Source organism: Bos mutus, chromosome 9 (assembly GCF_027580195.1).
Source record: "Bos mutus isolate GX-2022 chromosome 9, NWIPB_WYAK_1.1, whole genome shotgun sequence".
NCBI classification, from domain to species: domain Eukaryota; kingdom Metazoa; phylum Chordata; class Mammalia; order Artiodactyla; family Bovidae; genus Bos; species Bos mutus.
Genome location: NC_091625.1, coordinates 97,388,035 through 97,411,203, shown reverse-complemented (window position 1 = coordinate 97,411,203; position 23,169 = coordinate 97,388,035). Strand labels below are relative to the sequence as shown.

The 23,169-nt window shown below is 41.9% G+C and overlaps 1 protein-coding gene across 8 annotated transcripts in view; it reads left to right on the top strand.

Moving 5' to 3' along the window:
* The window catches only part of PRKN (parkin RBR E3 ubiquitin protein ligase), a 1,238,243-nt gene that overhangs the window by 502,588 nt on the left and 712,486 nt on the right, over positions 1 to 23,169 (top strand). The window lies entirely within an intron of this gene.

Here is a 23,169-nt window from a genome sequence, read left to right as displayed (position 1 = left end):
AAGGTGGAAAAACAACTGATGATCCAAATAGTGGTTCAAGGCCAGCCGATCACCATGATTGACATAAGGTGATGTGAGTGGTGTGTGGAAACACTATCTGTGTGGTTGCACTACAGGGAACTGTTTCCTGCAGTAGGTGTTGCCTGTCTCTGTTCATGTTGTTAACTGTGCCTGGGTCAGACATTGACTCTGTGTCACTTCACCTCTTAGTGGGTTTATGATTCTATGTGGTCACCACAGGCTTCTCATGATTGATTTACATTTTTATAGATACTTTGTGGTTTTAAAGCATCTATTTATACCCAACTTTATTCCATAAAGTACTTCAGAAAGTGATGAACTGAATAGTTAAGAGATACTCACATGAAGGCCAAGGACATGCCACTGATGATGCTAAAGACGTTATAGATTTAATTATGGTTGCTGCTCCCACCTTCCCAAAAAAGTGACGGGAAAAAAGAATGCAAACTTTTTTTTTTAGGGTGGTATCAAATTGTTTAAATACTGTAACCTAATTTTTAGAAGGTGATGGCCCATCTCTGTGCCAAGAAAGGACTAAAAGCATCAATTTTCTCTTCTTGAGTTCTTAGCCTTCACTTTCCTTTTCCCTGAGTCACTTTTTAGTCATCTCCAATTTTCTAAAAATTCTTAGCTTTTGATTTTAGCGTCTTCATTATCTCCTTGTCTAAATGTGCAACTACAGTTTTTTCATATTGGATCACTTGACGTTGTCCAACAGATCATGATGTTCTGTCCTTTTTTTTTTCCCCTGTGAGCTCAAGTACCTGTAGTTCTGCCTGCTGTATCTTTTAATCACTGCCTTTTTTCCTGTATATTCCAAGTTGTCCCTTCATTTATAAAACTCTAAAGACACACGCGATTGCAGCCATGAAATTAAAAGACGCTTACTCCTTGGAAGGAAAGTTATGACCAACCTAGATAGCATATTCAAAAGCAGAGACATTACTTTGCCAACAAAGGTCCGTCTAGTCAAGGCTATGGTTTTTCCAGTGGTCATGTATGGATGTGAGAGCTGGACTATAAAGAAGGCTGAGTGCCGAAGAATTGATGCTTTTGAACTGTGGTGTTGGAGAAGACTCTTGAGAGTCCCTTGGACTGCGAGGAGATCCAACCAGTCCATCCCTAAAGGAGATCACTCCTGGGTGTTCATTGGAAGGACTGATGCTGAGGCTAAAACTCCAGTACTTTGGCCACCTCATGTGAAGATTTGACTTATTGGAAAAGACCCTGATGCTGGGAGGAATTGGGGGCAGGAGAAGGGGACGCCAGTGGATGAGATGGCTGGATGGCATCACTGACTTGATGCACGTGAGTTTGAGTGAACTCCGGGAGTTTGTGATGGACAGGGAGGCCTGGCGTGCTTCGATTCATGGGGTCACAAAGAGTTGGACACGACTGAGCGACTTAACTGAACTGAACTGAATCCCATCAGTGTGATCTCATTTAAGATATATTTTTCTCCATATTTTTCATTTCGGATTTTTAACATTCATTTCTCTCCTCCTCAAGGTCATATTTTCCTGTGCTTCCTTGAGCATTTTGAGCGTGTATATAATAGTAGCTAAACAGTCTTGTCTTTTAATTTCATCTTGTTTTTTTCATTTCTGGATATTTATTTTTCTCCTGTTTATCATTTTTTTTGGCTTTTTTGCACGCCTGAAAATTTTTAAATTAGATTCCAGACATTGTAATTTTATGTGGTTATATGTTTTATGCTGGGTTTTGTAGTATTTTCTTAAAGAATGCTGGAACTCATATGGGCAAGCAGTTAAGTTACTTGGGATTAAACTGATCCTTTTGAGGTTTGTTTTAAGCCTTTCTGGTAGGGTCTAGAGTGGTTGTAAATCTAGGATTAAAGCCTCAACTATGATAGCAATAGTCTTCTAAGGGCTCAACCAGATTTCCTATGTGTTATGAGGTCTCTCCACTCTGTCTGGTGGGAATGCAAACTATCCCAGCTCTGTGAGTTTTGGGAATTGTGAAGTCAACATGTGTACGTGTGAACAGAGATTCAAGTAACCTCTGCATGTCTCAAGATCTCTCTGCAGCCCACTTCTCTCCAGCATTCTGCCCTGCAAACTCTTAACCTCCCTAAACTTTGATTTCTGTCTCTCCAATTTATTAAGGCTTCTAGGCTTCGTTTACTATTTGTCCCTGGTGATGTAGTCCCAAATCCTGCAGCTAACGAGGTGGGCCAAATCTGTCTTTGTGTCCCTTCTTATTGGGATTAAAGCCATACACTGTTTATGACCCTGTGTCAGGAAAAATCTGTTTCTTTCTCTGGCTTTCCAGTTGCTTAGTTCAGTTTCCATACCAGTTATCCCTTCAAGTGGGGAGCTGAGTGTCAGGTTAGTTAGACACTTCACCTGCTCTATGTAATCTCCAGAACTATTCCACGAGGTAGGTACTAATACCATCTTTATTTTATAAGTAAGGACACTGACTCTGAGAACGTTTGAGCTTCTTTCCCAAGATCACTGATCTGATAAATGGCAAGTCAAGATTCCAGCTTAGTATTATTTGATTCAAAGCCTGTGCAACACAGTTATATTCTTATGATATCTCAGGGTGATGTCCAAATTGATTATACATGGATTCATTTATTTTAAAAGATGAAACTCACTTGAAACTGATGGCTTATAAAAATTATTATCTTCTGATACATAATTACTGTATTCTTTTGGAATAGCTTGTGTATTACACTTAAAGTTTCATCAAAAACGAAGCACTTGACAGCGAAGTCCTTTACTATCCATAATCACTGTCTCCTCCTCTCTACACAACTCCTCCACCCACTTGGTTTAATAGCCTTTTATTTTGCTATTTTAAAATTTTAATATGTTTATACACACAGTAGACATTTTAATAACTTTTGAAGTTACCTGTGTTGTTACATGAAGTGGCCTCCACCATGTTTCATAGTCAAAGAGCTATAACCAGTCTATTCAAGGCCTTGCTTTGTGACTTTGAATTAATTCCCTAAAGTAACAAGTACATAAATCACTTGAGTTTCTTCACTCTGTCTTCCTATTGAGTTCAGTCGCTCAGTCGTGTCCCATTCTTTGCGACCCCATGAACCACAGCACCCCAGGCCTGCCTGTCCATCACCAACCCCCGGAGTTTACCCAAACTCATGTCCATTGAGTCGGTGATGCCATCCAATCATCTCATCCTCTGTCGTCTCCTTCTCCTGCCCTCAATCTTTCCCAGTATCAGGGTCTTTTCAAATGAGTCAGCTCTTCACATCAGGTGGCCAAAGTATTGGAGTTTCAGCTTCAACATCAGTCCTTTCAATGAACACCCAGGACTGATCTCCTTTAGGATGGAGTGGTTGGATCTCCTTGCAGCCCAAGGGACTCTCAAGAGTCTTCTCCAACACCACAGTTCAAAAGCATCAATTCTTTGGTACTCAGCCTTCTTTATAGTCCAGCTCTCACATCCATACATGACTACTAAGAAAACCATAGCTTTGACTAGACAGACCTTTGTTGACAAAGTAATGTCTCTGCTTTTTAATATGCTGTCTAGGTTGGTCATAACTTTCCTTCCAAGGAGTAAGCGTCTTTTAATTTCATGGCTGCAGTCACCATCTGCAGTGCTTTTGGAGCCCAAAACAATAAAGTCTGACACTGTTTCCCCATCTATTTTGCCATGAAGTGACGGGAACGGATGCCGAGATCTTAGTTTTCTGAATGTTGAGCTTTAAGGCAACTTTTTCACTCTCCTCTTTCACTTTCATCAAGAGGCTCTTTAGTCTTCACTTTCTGCCATAAGGGTGGTATCACCTGCATATCTGAGGTTATTGATATTTCTCCTGGCAATCTTGATTCCAGCTTGTGCTTCTTCCAGCCCAGCATTTTCATAAGATGTACTCTGCATATAAATTAAATAAGCAGGATGACAATACACAGTCTTGAGGTACACCTTTTCGTATTTGGAACCAGTCTATTGTTCCATGTCCAGTTCTAACTTCCTGACCTGCATACCTTAGTTAAAGCTAAAATCAGGAATTCAGCTGATCATGACAAAGAGGAGGATGTAGTTGATGACGGAGGCTACCCTTTAATCAGCACAGATGTCATCCTTTGTCATCTTCTCAACAGTCCTATGAGATGTAGTCCTCATTTTGCAAATCAAAAAACTTAAGCCAAGGAAAGTTAATTAACTTACCCTGAATTGCATAGTTGATAAATTCCAGAGTCTAAATTTAAACTCATAACTGATGGCTTAGAAACCAAAACGTATTACTTAGTAGTGTATTATTTTCACCCAGTAATTGAGGAGTTTGGAATTAACAGATACGCACTACTATGTGTAAAACACATAAACAATAAGAACCTCCTGTGTAGCATAAGGAACTATATTCAATATCTTATAACAATCTATATAATGGAAAAGAATCTGCAAAAGAAAATCACTGCAGATGGTGACTGCAGCCATGAAATTAAAAGACACTTACTCCTTGGAAGAAAAGTTATGACCAACCTAGATAGCATATTCAAAAGCAGAGACATTACTTTGCCAACAAAGGTCTGTCTAGTCAAGGCTATGGTTTTTCCTGTGGTCATGTATGGATGTGAGAATTCGACTGTGAAGAAAGCTGAGCGCCAAAGAATTGATGCTTTTGATCTGTGGTGTTGTAGAAGACTCTTGAGAGTCCCTTGGACTGCAAGGAGATCCAACCAGTCCATCCTGAAGGAGATCAGCCCTGGGATTTCTTTGGAAGGAATGATGCTAAAGCTGAAAGTCCAGTACTTTGGCCACCTCATGCGAAGAGTTGACTCATTGGAAAAGACTCTGATGCTGGGAGGGATTGGGGGCAGGAGGAGAAGGGGACAACAGAGGATGAGATGGCTGGATGGCATCACTGACTCGATGGACGTGAGTCTGAGTGAACTCTGGGAGTTGGTGATGGACAGGGAGGCCTGGCGTGCTGTGATTCATGGGGTCACAAAGAGTTGGACACGACTGAGCAACTGAACTGAACTGATAGTCTTTATATTACTGATCACTTTGCAATATACCTGAAACTAACACAACAGTATAAAAAACTATATTGCAATAAAAAAGAATCAAATACTTTCAAAATTTCATAACTAAATAACTAGGTTATATTCGATCAGCTAATATGCACCAACTATTAAAGTTTTCCTTACAAGTGAATTCTATTAAAGGGAATATAGAGGTTTTTGACTGCATGTTCATGGTCCTCCATGTAATTATAGATATTTTTAATTATACAACGTATGTGTTACATAATGTACAATATTTATTAATTATATATTTTAAATAGTTCAATTATGTTTTCATCACCTGGAAGATAGCAATATTTCTCAGTGACAGTCACTCACTAAGGACCTGACTCTACTTGCTAAGTAAATTTTATTTCATTTACTTGTCAGCTGTGTTGGGTCACATTTCAGGATTTGCACACACAGCTTAAAAATTAGTTGAGGAAGTCACGATAGAATATTACCCAGCCATTAAAATGAATATATTTGAATCAGTTCTAATGAGGTGAATGAAACTGGAGCCTATTATACAGAGTGAAGTAAGTCAGAAAGAAAAACAGCCATACAGTATACTAACACCTATATATGGAATTTAGAAAGATGGTAATGAAAACCCTATATGCAAGACAGCAAAAGAGACACAGATGTATGGAACAGTGTTTTGGACTCTTTGGGAGAACGCGAGGGTGGGATGATTTGAGGGAATAGCATTGAAACATCTATATTATCATATGTGAAACAGATTGCCAGTCCATGTTCCATGCATGACATAGGGTGCTTAGGGCTGGTACACTGGGATGACCCAGAGGGATGGGATGGGGAGGGAGGTGGGAGCAGGGTTCAGGATGGGGAACACATGTACACCCGTGGCTGATTCATGTCAATATATGGCAAAAACCACCACAATATTGTAAAGTAATTAGCCTACAATTAAAGAAATTTTTAAAAATAAAAAGGAAATCAGACAAGAACAAATCAAATTATAACAATGTAGAATAGTTTTCTTTCCTAAACACATATAGAAAGTTCTGTGGGGATTTGGGGCTGATAGTGGACCAGGTGGGGAATTGGACAAGGCTTCATGGAGGAGACCCATCTTTGAAGTAACAGTTGAATTTTGACTGATTTTGTATACAATGTGACTACATTAACTCCCACCTTGCAATCGGTCTTTGTTGATCCCAAAATGAGTTTTATTTTGGAGTCCCAAGTAGCTCCTTTCTTTTGTGATAAGAATGACCAGTGGCGTCAGGGAAGGGGCCTAACCTCCCCTTCTGCTGCCACCTCTTGCTCAAGCCTTTCGCCTTTCCCAGACGTCCAGCTGGGATATCCTCTCATCTCCAGATGCGGTACTGGGTCATGTGTAGCCTCCACTGGGGCAGGTGTCGGGGTAAGAGACGATGGCTTCTCAGCACTCCAGTGGACTCTGTTAAGAAAACGTTCGTGATTTTTTTTTAAAAGGTTTGAGCCTTAATTAATGATTGAAAAGGCTTTTTTTCTTTCTGTTGTCTCTGTAAGTCTGTGGGCATTTATAGCAATCATATATATAATTTCTATATTTCATATATTTCATGATGTACAATAATATATAATGGTATAATAAATGTATAATGATGTATAATTATGTTTTACATATTTATAAAATATATATATATAAATATATATATATATATAAATTTGAGATGAAGTTTAAGTATGCCCCCTCCAACTTCCTTAATATTTAGGATATAATTCAATTTCTTTTAAGATCCTAGATTGACTTTTAAAAAAATTTCCAGTTATGACAACCAGATTAAAATAAAAGTTAAAATTACTTAGCACTTTTTATCAAGAAATTTTTGTTATTCCTAAAAAAGTAGTATACTTTAGGAAGTAAGCAGAATGTCTTTATGCAAAATATGATGCTATTTACATGTCCTAAGTAAAGTTGGATGCACTCTGAGTTATTCATCCTGTTACAAAAGGTTTTTGTCATGATAGCACATCCATATTTCTTATTGCATGTTGTAGCAATAATTGAGTTGTTACAGTGTCAGTATGAACATTTTTTATTGAAGCAGAGTTTTTTAGGTGAAAATAGCTCTGTTGTAATAACGGGCTGTAATCTTTGGTCTTCAGCAATACTACCATAGGGTCATTATTGTAATTACTCACCAGGAGAATGAGCTGGCATCTACCCTTTCTTTGTGGCACTGCCTGCCTCCATTAAAAGCATTTTCCAATCAATTCTCAATGCTGCTGTCAACCTTTCTTTTCATTTTTGGCTTTGATCTCAAAGTTGCTTTCATTCTAAAGACAGCAGGTCCAAATCCTCACTCTTTGCTTCAAAGCCTTTAACCGGATCATCCAAGATTTCTCAACTTCCTTCTGCCTTCATGTGTTTCTGTTCAGACATTCTAGGTAAATACTTTCATGTCCTTTAGATGTCTAGGTCCATTCACTCTACCACTCTCTTCGGAAACTTCTCCTGGCCACCCCTCTCACTCAGAAGTGTTCTGTGCATGCATCCAGCCAATACTTGAAGCTCTCTCTAATGTCTCAATTACGCAACAGTCAAATCAACCAACCAATGAAAGCCATGCCGTTGAACTAAAAGGGATTTGGAAATTTGGCCTTTAATCCAATTCTAGTATTCCCTTCGTTCCTCTGAAACTAACTTGCCTTATTTAAACATGACATAGGCGTGACTTTATGGAAATGTGTATATGTATCCATATATGGGGGCTTCCCTGGTAGCTCGGCTGGTAAAGAATCTGCCTGCAATGCAGAATAGCCTAGTTCAGTCCCTTGGTCAGGAAGATCCCCTATGGATGTGACCCACCACTGTCTGTCTAAGCATACGTTCTATGCCCAACTTTCCCATGATGCTCCAGCCACGTGGGATTCCAGAGGCTGGCAGGAGAAATAGTCTGTTGTCTACTCTCTCCTTTTGGTCTTTCCTCAGTTCTTCTGGTTGATGGCAGCTTGTGAGTTCTGCATTCCTTACTGGGATATCCTGTTTAAGCTAGCTCATGCAAGTGGTTACTTGCTGCCCGTCCAGGGAGGGCAGTTTCAGTCAGGGGTTCCCCTAACAACTGCCTACGTCCTTAGCTCAGACATGGAGGTGATCAAAGATCCATTTCCATCAGGGGATGTTTGTCAAGACACACAATTAAAATGGTCCGGTCTTACCCGTCTCTTGATTGCTGCTAACAGCTTCATTATTTCTGCAGTGTATCTGCTCAGTGATCATTACATTTGAACCTGGCAAGTAACCCATATAAGATAAGATAGCTATTTCCACATTTCAGATAGAAGCACTATGTCTCAGAAAAAAATCACACCTGTATGCATTATAACTGTAGCGTGGTTTGTATGGGTGTCTTGTTGCCTCCTGTGTCCACCTGACTTCAGTTTTGAGGTGAAAGTGGTTTTCATTCTGTTTATCCAATTCTTTTTGCATCTGCCACACGTCAGGCAGCCGATAGATGCTGCGGATGTTAGGTGTGTAAATGGTGCTCTCTGCCCTCAGCGGCACCTGTGTTTAGGCTCTTGGACGGGCTTTGCGCATGTTCTGAATCAGGCCAGTCCTCATGCCCTGGCGTGTGAGCTCTGCAAAGACTCTTGGGCGGGCTTTGCACATGTTCTGAATCGGGACGGTCCTCATGCCCTGGCGTGTGAGCTCTGCATAGACTCTTGGGCGGGCTTTGCGCATGTTCTGAATCGGGCCGGTCCTCATGCCCTGGCGTGTGAGCTCTGCATAGACTCTTGGGCGGGCTTTGCGCATGTTTTGAATCAGGCGAGTCCTCATGACCTGGCGTGTGAGCTCTGCATAGACTCTTGGGCGGGATTTGTGCATGTTTTGAATCAGGCGAGTCCTCATGCCCTGGCGTGTGAACTCTGCATAGACTCTTGGGCGGGCTTCGCGCATGTTCTGAATCAGGTGAGTCCTCATGCCCTGGCGTGTGAGCTCTGCAATCTGACTCTAGAGTAGTGTTTTTCGGTCTTCTCACTGTTTCACTTCAGCTACCTCTCAGCAGAATCAGTCACTTCCAGAATCATTTGGATCCCACTTACATATGTGAAAGTCTCTCAGTCGTGTCCAACTCTTCACAATCCCATCAGCTGTAGCCTGTTATGTTCCTCTGTCCATGGAGTTCTCCAGGCAGGAGTACTGGGGTGGGTTGCCAATTCCTTCTCCAGGGTATCTTCCCAACCCACAGATTGAACCCAAGTCTCATGCAATGCAGGCATATTCTTTTCTCCTCTCAATATGTCAACTCCTCCCTATCTTCAAGGCTTAGCTCAAGTCTAATTCTTTTCTAATGTTTTATCTTGTGAGCTGTCAGAACATGTTATCTGTAAGCCTTTTGTAATCAGTTCACTTATTACAGCTGTCAGAGATGCTGGTGTCCATTCTTCACTCCCCCACTGACTATGATGTCATTGGAGGAATATACCAGGGCTTACGCATCCTTGCTAACCCCACCCCATATAGGGCCCTGCATGTAGTAGGTTATCCCCCCATATTTGTTGAATGTGTAGATGAATTAATCTGGTATAGGAAATGGCAACCTACTCCAGTATCCTTGCCTGGAAAATTCCATGGGCAGAGGATTCTGGCGGGCTACAGTCCATGGGTTTGCAAAGAGTCAGACATGACTGAGCGACAGAGCATACACGCACATGGATAAATTAATAGCTATTTTAAAATTAGCCTATTTCTTTAGGTCTTTATTATAAGATTAGAGTGTAAAAAATTGATATTTTTATATCCAAAACATATTAAATATCTTTGGAAAAATTGAGTCTTATTTCTAAGTAACAGCATATATTTTCACCTACTGGCTCTTTAAAATTAAAATAATCATTTTCTTCTCCAGGTAACAAGAAAGTAGCTCAAGGGACTGCAGAACTTACAGACACAAAGAAAGATTTATAGACACATTATTTCATTCTTGGATCTAATTTCAACTGCTACCCAGATAGCTTTGTTAATTCAGTACCAAACCTCTTCCACATCCATAGCAGTCCAAAGGGAAATTGAGTTACTAATATAAACTAAGGTAACAAATGTTGCTTTTCACCGTGTGTCAAATTTTTACAGAAACACACAAGAAATGTTTCCTATGAAACAATATGAAAGAAGGAGCATTTGTACAATTAAGAGTCATTTGGCCGTCAGTGCATCCTCATAGGTTCTGGTTCCTATTTCAGATGTTATTTGATTTGTAACCACTTTCTCTTTCTCATTGGAGGCTATGGGCTACAGCGTGTGATAAGGTGTTGCTCATACGGTTCCCATGTATAACCTGCCTAGGACCTCATAGAGTCTCAGTGAATGAATACTGAGGTGAACCTGTAAAAGTTTATCTAAAGTTCCCACGTGCTGAAGACAGAGTGTGCCATGGTTGAGGCAGCTGCCTTGTAATTAATGAATGCTTTAAAGCAGTGGTTTTAGGGAAGAGGCGGATTTTGAAATAGAAAGGATTGTGAATGAAATGTAACCTTCAGGAAAAACATTATGAATCAGTCAGTTAAGGGCAAAAAGACTTTTTTTTTTCCCAGCTGTTTAGAAGACTTTCTAAATAATAAGCATTTCAGCGTGATCACTTATCATCATCATCATCACTGCCTATTTGGTGAGAATCCACTGTGTATTATACACCTACAAATGCTTTTTATATAATCTTATACAACCCTATGACAAAGGTATTATCATCTCCTTTTTGTGGATGAGAAAACTTAAGACTTTGAGATGTTGTGTAACTTCTGCTTTAACATTTGCTTGTTTCATAAAAACTTTTGATCAGCCACTGTATCATACAACCCTTTAGATCGTTTTGGAAAAATTAAACATCAATTGAGTATGCATTGTAAAGCATCTATTTACCTTTCAAGCTAATTAGGGCCCATTTGAAAGGGACTTCAGTTATCTTTTCCAAGTTTTCTCCAGACTCCTTTCCTCATTCTGATACATCTAGCATAAAGGCACAACTGAAAAAGCCCTGTGTGATTACTGTAAAGTGAGAGATGACATGGTTCTCTGGTGCTATGGCTGAGAGATGCTCTCTATGACTGTCTTCACCCCACAGCGGTCTTCCTCTTTGCCAAGCACTACAGTCTAGGTGGTATTTGTATATCATGAAAATCCATAACCTCGGTGCATTAGCTTCCATCAAATACAGTGTATCTCTGGGCTATTGGATCTTTTGAAAACACAAACATTTGCAAAACAAGAACAATTTCAGTGGTATAGTATGATTATTTACTACCATTCACTTCATATTTTCATTTACTAGTTCAGCATATATTGCTATTGTTCAGTCACTGAGTCATGTCCAATTCTTTGAGACCCCATGGACTGTGACACGCCAGGCTTCACTCTCCTTCACCGTCTCCCAGAGTTTGCTCAGACTCGTGTCCATTGAGTCAGTGATGCTGTCCGTCCATCTCATCCTCTGTCGTTCCCTTCTCCTCTTGCCCTCAATCTTTCCCAGCATCAGGGTCCTTTCCAGTGAGTCAGCTCTTCACATCAGGTGGTCAAAGTACTGGAACTCCAACTTCAGCATCCGTCCTTCCAATGAAAATCAGGGTTGATTTCCTTTAGGATGGACTCCTTTGCTCTCTCCGCTTTCCGAGGGACCGAGGCATCTCCAGCATCACGACTTGAATGTATGTTTGTTTGTTTTCTCCTTTCCCTGTGTGTGCTGCACCCCGTGATGGTGCTGGCACTGCTATCGTGAACTAAAGGGATATGACATTCACATTTAGCACAGGAGAGATTCAGTAACTGCTGCAGTGAAGCTGGGCGACAGAAAGTGGAGTCCTGGGGGAGTTCAGAGCAGGAGAGACTGAAGGGGTTTTGGTGGCTAGAAGTCGCACTAACAATGAGACATTTCATTCGGGTTAGATGTCTCCACAGGAGACGCTGGGCTGGGGGAGGGAAAGAAATCATATGCCGCACAGAGGACACAGTGTGAAGAAATGAGTTCTTCCCTGAGTGGAGCAGAGTGAGGGAGGAATTACCATAAAATGGAGACGAGAATAGAGAGGGGTATCCAGGGGCAAATTGAGGTTGACAGACAATGTTTTCATTGTTTATAGATAAACTAGTAGAGATGCTTATCACGGGCAATGGGATCCAAACAGAGACATAGGGTTGAAACAATCATCTTAATTACCTTATGTTTCTATTTTTTAGTGAAAGATTTTTAAAATGCAGTGGTTTATTCCCAGAAGTTATAAAAGTTGATATAATTTCCAGGTGGAGTTTTGAATGTGACTGGTTTCCCTGTGACTCTCAGTTGACAATACACGTTTTATTTTAATGTTTCTTTCCCTCTTTCCGACACTCAGTTCTTTTACCACCGCACTTTCTGTGGCCCTGCCTCGTCTGCCCTGCGATGTAAAGTTATGTTCTGTGGTCCTCATTTTCCCCACGATTTCGAGGGTAGCACAGTCAAAAGGAGCAGTAATGCAATTTCGGTGTGTCTACAAATTTTGAAAGATTTGGCTCTTTAAGTTTCTATTCATTAGCCTTCTTTTAACTCATCTTCCCCCCCTCTTTTATTCATCTCTGCTAGAGGATAATCAAATGGATGAAATTTTTAAAGTAACAGCCGACTTGTAGAGTGACACAGGGCGGGCAGCGGGCTTTATGCAGCGTGACTGTGACAGAACTCATTTGGCATTGACCACAGTAGGCAGGTAGTCAAAGGAGCAGCACATCTCACCTTCGCAACTGAGTATGAACGTTGTGAAATTGATTTTGTTGCAAAGTGCACTGATATTATCTGACAGGTATTTCAATGTGTGTCTTGAAATCCTTCAAGCTCTGAACGAGTATCTATTCTAGTGGTTTTAGAAAAGGGTAATGAAAAAACAAAAAGGAACTCAGAGGTTGTAATTGAGCATGACACCAGTATTGATGCAAATAATATCTGGCCTCAAATTCATTTATTAAACAAATTATGTCAAAGTATGTTTTAGAAAAAATTTACATCTAACTGATTTAATGTGAAGTTTGGTTTAGGAAGAAAATGTAGTAAAATCTGAAATGTAATATAGAGAAAATATTAGATCAGGGAATTCTCATCCATCCTAGAAGAAACCAGAGAGATAAATTAGATTAAAAGAGGAGATTGTTGAATGAACAGATACTGGAGCACAGAAGAGAGATATTTCTTGATTGATCCAGAGAAATCAAATCTTCAATTCAAAGTGGTCAAGAATAGATGCTAACTCTTGAGGGAAAGACTTAATTGGTAGATAGCCTGAGCAGAATTAAAAATGGATCAGAAGTTATATGTGAATAAATTCTTAGTATGCCATAGAAACCTTGGAAGATGTACATTCTCATTCTTGACTGTTAATGGTTATGGGGCCTACCTGTGTATGGAGAATCTTTAGAACCTGCTCAGGTATACCAAGGTGGCTTCTGTGATTCTCTATTCTCTCTGTATGTTCTTTCTGATAGTAAATCACAACCACGGGAACAGCAACTGAGTCTGTTGTGTGCACTGAATCTGCAGTACCTAGCATCGTACCTGGGAAATAATAAGAGCTTAATAGACATTGGCTAGATGTCTAAAAACAAAATATTGTTACAGTCACTTAAGTTTTTTTTCATTTTTCTTTTTTTGTTGTTTTTTAATATTTCATGAGTCAGAATGTAGGAGACAGGAAGCTAGAACTTTCCCCTAGGGTTATAGCTATGAATTATTTGGGAATATTAAAATTTTAAAATCACTGAGAGACTGAACTGAACTGAATGGAACTGGTGGCTCAGATGGTAAAGAATCTGCCTGCAATGTGAGAGACACAGGTTCAATCAGCAAGGACCTACTGTGTAGCACAGGTAACTCTACTCAATATTCTCTAATAACCTATATGGGTAGAAAAATCTGAAAAAGAATAGATGTGTGTATATATGTGTGGAAAGTGAAAGTTACTCAGTCATGTCAGACTTTCTGTGACCCCAACTGGAGTGGGTAGCCTTTCCCTTCTCCAGGAGATCTTCCCAACCCAGGGATTGAACCCAGGTCTTGCACATTGCAGGTGGATTCTTTACCTGCTGAGCCACCAGGGAAGCCCAAGAATACTGGAGTGGGTAGCTTATCCCTTCTCCAGCGGATCTTCCTGACCTAGGAATTGAATCGGGGTCTCCTGCATTGCTGGTGGATTCTTTACCAAATGAGCTATGAGGGAAACCATATGCACATACATATATATATATATAGAGAGAGAGAGAGGCAGACACGACTGAAGTGACTTAGCAAGCAAGCAAGAAATATATATATATATATATGTAAAACTGAATCACTTTGCTGTACACCTGAAACTTAATGCAATATTGTAAATCACCTCTTGTTCAGTCACTAAGTCATGACTGACTCTTGGCCACCCCATGGACTGCAACACTCCAGGCTCCTCTGTCTTCCACTATGTCCTGGAGTTGGCTCAAATTCATGTCCGTTAAGTTGGTGATGCTATCTAACCATCTCATCCTCTGCTGCCCCATTCTGCTTTGCCGTCAATCTTTCCCAGCATCAGGGTCTTTTCCAATGAGTCCACTCTTACATTTACATTATATTCGTGTGCAATCTAACCCTTTCCCCAATAATGATAAAGGAAGTGAAAGAGTACTCTATAATTCATCTAAACTAATTAAATTGTTTCTAGACAGCCAATGTCTTAGGATAAGTAAGAATTTTTGAAAACTTTTTAAAAAGGAATTTTATTACCTTTTTACACCATTCCATGTTTTTAAAAACTCTGAGTAATCATTCAAGTATAACCAGAGGCTGATGACTAAACCCTGATATGCACACATGCAAAGAAACGCAGTCAGTTCTGCTTCCAATTTCAGAAGAAGAAGAAGGCTGAAGCACTGAAGCCTACGTTTTTGGCAGATAGACTTGTGATCTCTTCATATTTTCCCCTCTCAGCAGTAAGCCTTTGTCACCTTCAAGATTTTACCAAACACACAAGCTAGTAAGTTAGCCAGGCGCATCCTTGTGGATGCTGGCGAAGGCCTGAGACTCCTGGGTCGTCGCCCAGGCACTCACTCACGCGTTTCACGGCCAGCAGTATAAGCACCTGCACCTTTGTGCGGGTTGCCCACGCACCCCACGTCCCGTGGAGGTGACATGGCAGGCTCCTCCAAGATGGATGAGTGTGCACAGGTTTGTGTCACAGCCAGGGAGCACCATACTTGGCAAATCTGTCACTTTTATAGTAAACAGGCTGCTGTTTGTCTTGGAGGCACGTCACCTCGTCCCCCAGGGTCCATCTATGCAGACACACTCCTTATAAACAGCTACGGTAAAGAGCACGCAGAGCCTAGACTCCTTGGCAAGCTCACTAGTACTGTGCAGAGTCCCTCGGGGCTCAGCGTTGCTGCCGGTCCCAGCCTTCACACTGGGACCCGGCCCAGAAACCGACTGGAGGACAGTAGCAGCCGAGCCAGAAGGTCTTTTTGTAAGCGCAGGAGTTTGCTGTGGTACCAGTACCGTACAGACACGACACCCTGGGACACAGTTCAGTTCAATTCAGTTCAGTCGCTCAGTCCTGTCTGACTCTTGGCGACCCCATGAATCACAGCACGCCAGGCCTCCCTGTCCATCACCAACTCCTGGAGTTCACTCAAACTCATGTCCATAGCCTTGACTAGACGGATCTTTGTTGGTAAAGTAATGTCTCTGCTTTTGAATGTGCTATCTAGGTTGGTCATAACTTTCCTTCCAAGGAGTAAGCGTCTTTTAATTTCATGGCTGCAGTCACCATCTGCAGTGATTTTGGAGCCCCCCAAAATAAAGTCTGACACTGTTTCCACTGTTTCCCCATCTATTTCCCACGAAGTGATGGGACCAGATGCCATGATCTTCATTTTCTGAATGTTGAGCTTTAAGCCAACTTTTCCACTCTCCTCTTTCACCTTCATCAAGAGGCTTTTGAGTTCCTCTTCACTTTCTGCCATAAGGGTGGTGTCATCTGCATATCCGAGGTTATTGATATTTCTCCCAGCAATCTTGATTCCAGCTTGTGCTTCTTCCAGCCCAGCATTTCTCATGATGTACTCTGCATATAAGTTAAATAAGCAGGGTGACAAAATACAGCCTTGACGTACTCCTTTTCCTATTTGGAACCAGTCTGTTGTTCCATGTCCAGTTCTAACTGTTGCTTCCTGACCTGCATATAGGTTTCTCAAGAGGCAGGTCAGGTGGTCTGGTATTCCCATCTCTTTCAGAATTTTCCACAGTTTATTGTGATCCACACAGTCAAAGGCTTTGGCTAGGTACTATTTGTGCTTAAAAAAATTCACAAAAATTAAATTAATTATACACTCAGTTCACTTCAGTCACTCACTCGTGTCCAACTTCTTGAGACCCTATGGACTGCATCACGCCAGGCCTCCCTGTCCATCACCAACTCCTGGAGCTTACTCAAACTCATGTCCATTGAGTCGGTGATGCCATCCAACCATCTCATCCTCTGTCGTTCCCTTCTCCTCCCGCCTTCAATCATTCCCAGCATCAGGGTCTTTTCTAATGAGTCAGTTCTTTGCATCAGGTGGCCAAAGTATTGGAGTTCAGCTTTAACATCAGTCCTTCCAGTAAATATTTAGGACTGATTTCTTTTAGGATAGACTGGTTTGATCTCCTTGCAGTTCAAGGGACTCTCAAGAGTCGTCTGCAACACCACAGTTCAAAAGCATCCATTCTTTGGCGCTCAGCTTTCTTTGTAGTCCAACTCTCACATCCATACATGACTACTGGACAAACCAAAGCTTTTACTAGATTGACATTTGTTGGCAAAGTAATGCCTCTGCTCTTTAATATGCTGTCTAGGTTGGTCATAACTTTTCTTTCAAAGAGCAAGCATCTTTTAATTTCATGACTGCAGTCACTATCTGCAGTGATTTTGGAGCCCACCAAAATAAATTCTGTCACTGTTTCCGTTGTTTCCCCATCTATTTGCCATTTGTCAGTAAATCAGATATCATGATCCATAGCTCCCTGCTTCTGTTGCTACTCAAAAGTGAAGCTCTTCCTAGCAGTGACAGGGCACGGATATCTACTAGGCTCTGAATTCATAGCACATGTGATCTCTGACGGTACTCCACCTCTGTTTTAAAAACAATACTTCTCCTTTTGATTGTAAGGAGCCACATACCTAGGCAAAGAAGGGTCTCAAGCCATCATCCACACCTTCATCCAGCAAATACAATTTATTAAGTGCCTGCCACGACTCCTCTTTGAATGTGCTTCTAGAGTTTTCTGCTTGAAAAGTACCATCAGTTCTCCACGGTTCTGCCATCCAGTCTTTCCTGGAGTCGACCGTTGTGCACTGGTAGAACTGGAAGAGTTGTGCCCAGAGGCCCCAGCTTTTGAATGCAAACAGCAAGCCCAGATTGCTTGAGTCGAGACCGACAAGATGGCTGTTAGGTCTGTTCTCAGTTTCCCCTGGGGATAACGCATTCCTCCTGCTTTCTTCCAATCCCCGTTAGAAGGTTTCTTGAAACTGTGTTTCATCTCTTTAACCTTAGTTCTTTTGTAGGAAAAAAATATTGTCACTTAAGAAAACAGGATGGGATGATAATATTTACATGTTGCCAATCAAATAGAATAAAATACTACACCAATGAAGAATTGGGGGAAAAATGTTCTAAAAAATTGCCTCCTTGTGAGTCCTAAGTGGAGCTATTTCTGTTGCTTGGAGCTGAGTCCCCTGCGCAGACTCACATGAAGCTTATTCATAGAGCTCTCAGTCCAAAGTAGACTGCAGGCGCAGTCTTTCCGGGGCAGAGTCAGGGATGTGCAGCACGATGCTGGCAGCGTTTCCCGATTCTCCATCTCCTGACTGTTGGTGTCATTCTCACTAAATCAGAACTGATGATACTGTGTCACATTCCCACAGGACAGCTGGCAGATTGGGAGGTGGCATTCTGGAGGCTTACTCACTTTCTATAATAATTGTGCATGGTGTTGGCTGAGATCTTCTGTGAAGGCGTTTGACACAAGTGACCAGTCCTCTTCCGTGTCCGCTTTCTGTGGCTCCCCGGAACCTATGACACTCTGCTGATGGGTTTCATCCCGTTCTTCCCTGACTAGCCCTTGTTTATCTCTCTCGCTGACCTGCTGTTCTCAGCTGATCTCGCAAACGGGGATGTTCCTCGAGGGTGGTTTCTTTGTCCTGTTGCTGTTGTTGTTGCTCACTCACCACGTCATGTCCCACTCTTCGGGACCCCGTGGATTTCAGCTCGCCAGGCTTCCCGGTCCCTCACCATCTTCTGGAATTTGCCCAAGTTCATGTCCAATTCATCGGTGACACCATCCAACCATCTCATCCTCGGTCACCCTCTTCTCCTCACCTCTCTTGCCTCTACAATTTCCTGTTCAGTGATTTCCTCTGCTCGCTTGGAGTTAAACACATGAACCTGCAGATTAGTCTCAAATTTTTAGTTCTAATTCTATGGCACTGTCTTGAATGTAAGAAGACTTGCGCTTACCTGTGACGAATTTTCACCTAGTTGTCCTCATGCCCATTATTTGTACCCTCATACTCCGTTCACTGAGCTTCAGAACCTTGGGTTTTCTTTGGTTTGCCCTCCGCTTCTTCGATTGTAGTTCAGATCCGAGTTGACAGCTTTATTAAGCCTTTCCTCTATAATAGTCACTCTATCTGTCCCAAGCACAGACTTTTTGTTACTTGCACTTAACTTGCCATAATGAACTCCCAGCTTCACAGACTTAAACACTGCTATGTCCCTTTCTCAGTCAGGGAATAGGAGCTACCACTGGGTTTTCAGAGAGTGAATTTACTGTAGGGAATTAGTTGTAAGGAGAGAGGATCCCTGCAAGAGGATGCTGCCATGCCTGGTGTTAGGGGATCAAAGGCAATAGATTGGGTTTATCAGAACTAAGAAGCTCTCAAAACTGGGGTTCAGATCTCTGAAAGGGCAAGGGTGAGGCTGGTCCCCATTGTTTAGAAGAAGCTACTTGCTGGGAAGTACAGCTGGGGTGGGAGGAAGTGCTGCTGCTGGAGGAAGCTTCCCCTGGTGGCTCTGTGCTCACCGAACATCACCCGAAGAGCATGAAGGAAGCTGCTCCCCTGTCCTCCTGTGTGCCTGTCCCCTGCTGGCACCTTCCTTTGCATAATCTAGCCAGAATCCAGCTGGTAAAGGGGTCTGATTAACTTTGTATGTCAAACCCCAGCCAAAGCGTTAGAGAATGGAGAAAGATGGCGGATTTGGAATTGAGAAATGCTAGTTCATCATCCCTATAGCACGCCCTTCAGTTACACATCGTGCATACGCAACCTTTTACACGTGTATTCGAAGTGCAGTGAATACTTCATAACTACACCTAGCAAGGAAGGCCATTCATATAAGTGTATACAAGGGCTGTCTTAGCCTCCCCTGCAAAATGGAAGACACAAGTTCCAACAGTCACATTACTCTTATCTGTGAGGTGCTAATCCCTTTATTAGTTTATTCCTAATTCCTAAAGATATGTGTATATATATTATATATATACATATATCATGTATATATTTATATTAAAAATAAGTTGTAAGGTTAACCATAAAGATAACTACAGGGAATAAGGAAGGAGGAAAAGAAAGTTATTATTACATATACATACGAATATCCATACACACACACGTGTGTGTGTGTGTATATATATATAGAGAGAGAGAGAGAGAGAGAGAGAGAACTTCATACAGTTCTCAATTCTGTAACTGGTGATGAGAATTTCAACATCTTTTTTATCTGTTATGCATCCTATTTATCCTTTTCCCTCATTAATAATCTCAGTTTGTAGGATTTTTTAAAAAAAAAATTATTTTATAGGGTGACACACATCTGCATTCCTGACAGCTCTAAATACAGAAATCTTCATTGGATTGCCATAGTTTTTAGGAACTTTCACTCTGGAGCATGGAAATACTAAGAGGTACCATTGAAAACCCTCGTATATCACATCGATTTCCTGCCATCATCAGGGTGCACTAACCACCCTTAGGACGCTGCTCCAGCCAACACAATACCCCCTCTTTTTTCCCCTGTTAATTCAACGTTTGTGGAACTCTAACTGGCCAGGTCACATTCTTAACTGTTAGTGTGTGTAACTGTTTTTGTGTTTTCTGGTGGAAACCCTGCTGTCCTTGGTCCTTTCAAACCAGCAGAGCCGGAAGCGGGGAAGATGGAATTAGGCATTCTGTGGTGGAAACCCTGCTCTCCAGCGTCCTTTCAAACCAGCAGAGCCGGAGGCGGGCAAGACGGAATCAGGCATTCTGAGAGCGGGTACTAGGCGCAGGTCTGAATACGGCCACACCCACTCTCCTGCCTTGAGTCTGCGCCTGAGTTTTCTGGATCTTACAGAGTATATGCAGGAGGTCTCTCAGACAGCACCCCAGCCCCTCAATCCTTGTCACCAGCTGGGTCTAGTCACCATTCTAACAAGAGGGCTGCCTCTGGGTGAGATGCGACAGTGATATGAGAGAAGTCAACGGGCACGGCTCATTGCCACACTCCCTGCACAGGGACGCGAGTTCAGTGTTCAGAAGCTAGGTGTGTGAGCACCGTGCAGTCCCTAGGACGTTTTTGGATGGTGGTGCTGTTAGAAACACAGTGGACAGGAAAGACACTTTGGATTTGGTAAACCAATTTGATTCAAAGGCAATAATTTTCAGCAGAGGTGTGTTTCCCTTACTGCAGTCATGCTGTTAGATGGTGCAAGACGCTTCAAAGAGTTTTAGAAGAATATTCACTGTGACTGATGGTAAGAAGCATCTGTATCTTTCTTAGAAGCTTTATGGTGAGTGCCTTCAGTGGTCACGTCCTTGCTGTCCTTGCCTCTGATGGTAGGAATGATGATGACAAAGACTATGTGATCAAATGGATGGGGCACTTTGAGAAGAATCACGACTTCAGGGTGTGTTCAAAAGACCAAAGAACTTCTGTGTTGATGTAAAAAACTAAAAGAAGGGTTTTTGTGATTTTTCTTTTTTTTATTTTTTCCCCTTGAAGCTGTGGGGCTGACTTACAGAAAATCAAATCCAGAATCACATAGAATTGCAACAGGTTACAGAATTACAACTAAGTTCACAGACTCTTCTCATCTTTATGTGAAAGGTAGAGCATTGATTAGAAAGACACTGGACCCTGAGACTTGAAGCAGATCAAATAGGTAGATTCAGACAAAGCCAATGGTGAACTCTCCAATCTGTCTGATGTCTCCATGCCAGTGACCACAGCCCTTCTGCCTTCTCTGCCTTGCTGGCTTGAAGAAGTGGCTGCTGTGGGTTCCGTAGTGGGGCCAAATAAACTGGTTCTAGGAATGCCAACAGAATCCAGATGCTGGAGACAACAGCAGCCCTGTGACAAAGAACGACTCCTGGGACACTTCTGCTCATGTCATATCGCTGACACAAACAGCAAGGCAAGCCGGCAGGGATGAGAAGGGCTCCATCCTTCTCTCACATGCCAGACTCCCCCACGTGTCTCTACAGACAGGATCTAGCAAAAGCCAATCAGCAAAGGAGCTTGGGAAATAAGCTTTCAGAGTTCCATCCCTCCCACCATCGATAGCTTAGTGTAGAAGGGTGAGTAGGACATTGAGAAAAAAAATTTAAAAATGCCCAAATGCCTGATGGGCTTGCCAGCTGTTGTGGAAGACCATAGGTTGGAAGCTCATCCACAGCACTTCCCCGATGGTCCCACTCACCTTAATTAAAATCCTGTAGCTGTTGTTTAGTCCCTCAGTCGTATCCGACTGTTTTGTGACCTCATGAACTGTAGCCCTCCAGGCTCTCCTGTCCATGGGATTTTCCAGGCAAGATTACTGGAGTGAGTTGCCATTTCCGCCTCCAGGGTATCTTCCTGACTCAGGCACCAAGCCCACTTTTGTGAGTTGGCAGGCAGGATTCTTTACTGCTGGGCGACTAGGGAAGCCCACAAAATCCTATAGACTTTGTGCTGATTTGAGGATCACTGGTCTCATCCTGCCATGCGTTTGGATAATGAGCACCCACGTTACATTTTCTCATAATAGATACAGCACCTTCCCTTTCTTCCTGAGGAAGCAGTCTAAGAGCAAAGAGGACTTTTCCCCCGGGCTCTACCAGAATGCATGGCAACTTTGTTAGAGAGAAAAATATTCCTTCCCATCTGAAGTAAGATAGCTGCCTCGGGTTCTACCATAATGTCTGTCTGCTTAATTCGATTCACTTTCCTTTTCTCATTCCGTTACCTAGATAGACACATTTCATCTCATGTAGCCAGTTTGAAAGTGTGTGTTCTTGGTCACAAATGTATTGGATGAAGTGTGGGTGGAATAAAATTACGACTTTGGGGAAGCAGCTCTCTGTGCGCTCTAGGCTGGCAGTATGTCGAGAAGGGCATCATCCTTGTGTTCAAAGGACAGGTTATCTCCGTGTGTGTGATGCTAATGCAAAGTGCCAAGGGGATCGTAGGCTTTTTTTTTTTTTTGCACTAAAATTCATGGATTGCCTCATAAATGAAGAAAACAATTAAATACGCTTTTGGTTGTGGTTGGTTTTATTTGCTTCTAAAGGGCACATGTTAATGATGTTGTTTTTGAGTCATTTATCATGGACCACTCCAAGGTCAGGACCCCAGAGTGTACTGCCTTCCCTTGGCATTTACTTAGGAACCACAATGCCATTTATAGTTGCCATCCATTTACAAAAGTGAAACAAACACACTTGTACATAATTAATAGTGAAAATGAGGTGAAGCGTTTAATAAAAAAAAAAAAATGCAGTATGTTCCAACCTGAAATGTTTACTACTTTCTAACGTGAACATACAGGTTTTCATAATTTGAAGTTTAAGCATTTTTGTAAAGAACTTTTCATTTCTATCATTTGATACCAGACTCAAAAACACAATCAGCAGCATTTTCTCTAGCAAAGTTAAATATAGTGTGATAGGTCACCCTGACTTATTGTGCTTCCAAGAAGCGAGGTAATGGGGATGTTGACTGGGGTGGCATTGCTCTCTTCATGCTCGGCTATGAGTTTCTGCTCCTTGGATAGAGGTTTGTTGCTGTTTAGGTGCTGTCCTGTCCCACTCTTTGAGACCTCATGGACTGCAGCACGCCAGGCTCCTCTGTCCTACACTATGTCCT